General features: G+C 47.2%; 1 pseudogene; it reads right to left on the reverse strand.

Annotated features, from left to right (window-relative positions):
- Nucleotides 1-103: 103 nt before the first annotated feature.
- Nucleotides 104-2,201, reverse strand: part of LOC112072239 (NADH dehydrogenase [ubiquinone] flavoprotein 1, mitochondrial-like) — a 9,431-nt pseudogene continuing 7,333 nt past the window's right edge.

A 2,201-nucleotide genomic window follows, 5' to 3' on the forward strand; every position in this document is an offset into this window, starting at 1 on the left:
GCCTATCTGTCTTCAGAATCCTCCACCTCTGTCTCACTGCCGACTCTGCCCCCATGGCTGACAGTTCTGCTTGGACTAGAAATACAGGAAATATATATAGTGTTCAATCTGATAGAGAATAATGAAACAAATTCTGTAGATATTTTCCGACGTGGGTCTGCACCACGCACAAACCGCCACATCATCTTATCCATCCAGTCCACTCCTGGTGGGGGGCGCGGGGGTAGAACGAAATAGGGAGAGAGAGAGATGAGATCAACTTATCCACCCAGTCATTTTTGTGGCACTCWGATATCAGATTATCAGAAGTGGGATGGGGTTTTATGTTGGAGCAATAAGCTATGTCGGAGCAAAACCTGTGGACATTCAATTATCAAGACTGAGTGTATAGTTCCTTACCTTCCCTGCAGGGGGTGCACTGGCCACAGCTCTCATGTTTATAGAACTCAACCAGACGGGCGATGGCTCTGATTACATCAGTCTGGAGGAATAGATGAAACTATTTGTTTAGTTTGATTTGTCTTAAATATAATGTTCATCAATATAAAGTAAATAGAGTGTGTGAGTGCGTTCTTACAGATTTGTCCATGACGATGACGGTGCCCAGAGCGGACTCTGCGCGGACGAGGTCATCAAAATCCATCATGACATCATCACACACAGAGCGAGGGATAATGGGTGTGGAGGAGCCTCCAGGGATCACTCCCAGTAGGTTGTCCCAGCCGCCYCTCACACCTCCTGAACCAATCAGAGACGAGGGAAGGGTCAGGCGCACAAATATCAGCAGCACCAATAATATACACACTCATACACAAACCCACTCTGGGATACACACACAGTAACACAAATACAGACAGTACTAGAAAACTTGTCACACTAACACTTGCACGAACACACACACCTGCGTGTCTGTCTATGAGTTCTCTGAGAGGAATGGACATCTCTTCCTCTACTGTGCACGGAGTGTTTACGTGACCAGAGATGTTGAACAGCTTTGTCCCAGCATTCCTCTCTCTCCCGAAGCTCACAACCCACGGCTCCACCTCGACGACAGATAGCAGGCGCCACGGCAACCGTCTCCACATTAGCAACTGTTGTTGGGCATCCGAACACCCCTGGAGACCCAAAGACAAGGTGGTACATTGAGAGAAAGTCAATAAGAAGAGCATTTATTTTCACAGTATAATCTACAGAAAACTGTACTGCAGCAAATGCGTACACTTCCTTACGAAAAAACACATGAACCAAGTTAATGTGATAACGTGACAACATGTAAAGCAACATGTGATAACATGAAACTACACATTTTCCACATGTGAAATCATGTGGTTTTTCCATTAGGGTTTTGGTAGCTATATTATCATTATTTTGGAAGTTTTTTTTTGGCGAGATTAAGGTCAATCCAAAGGTGGTAGGTAATTTCCTCACCTATGTCAGCGGGGAAGGGTGGTTTGAGTCTGGGTTTCCCCTGCTTGCCCTCCAGGGACTCGATGAGGGCCGTCTCCTCCCCACAGATGTAGGCTCCCGCCCCCCGCATCACAAAACATCAAGTCGTCCCCAGAGCCCCACGCGTCTTGCCAATCAACCTGCTGCATACCTTCGTTTATCGCCACCTGGTGGACAGGACAGGACATACTGTAAGTGTGTGTGTGTGCTCGTTTGTGGAGGAGACAGGAGAGGACAGGACTCCAACCAGTCTAAGCAGGTAGTCTGACCTGTGTATTTGAGATTCGTTGTAGAATCTGACCTGTGTATTGGAGGACTCGTTGTAGAACTCTGACCTGTGTATTGGAGGACTCGTTGTAGAACTCTGACCTGTGTATTGGAGGACTCGTTGTAGGACTCTGACCTGTGTATTGGAGGATCGTTGTAGAACTCTGACCTGTGTATTGGAGGCCTCGTTGTAGAACTCTGACCTGTGTATTGAGGACCGTTGTAGAACTCTGACCTGTGTATTGGAGGACTCGTTGTAGAACTCTGACCTGTGTATTGGAGGACTCGTTGTAGGACTCTGACCTGTGTATTGGAGGACTCGTTGTAGAACTCTGACCTGTGTATTGGAGGACTCGTTGTAGGACTCTGACCTGTGTATTGGAGGACTCGTTGTAGGACTTTGACCTGTGTATTGGAGGACTCGTTTGTAGGACTCTGACCTGTGTATTGGAGGACTCGTTGTAGAACTCTGACCTGTGTATTGGAGA

This window comes from Salvelinus sp. IW2-2015, unplaced genomic scaffold, assembly GCF_002910315.2.
Source record: "Salvelinus sp. IW2-2015 unplaced genomic scaffold, ASM291031v2 Un_scaffold1862, whole genome shotgun sequence".
Taxonomy (NCBI): domain Eukaryota; kingdom Metazoa; phylum Chordata; class Actinopteri; order Salmoniformes; family Salmonidae; genus Salvelinus; species Salvelinus sp. IW2-2015.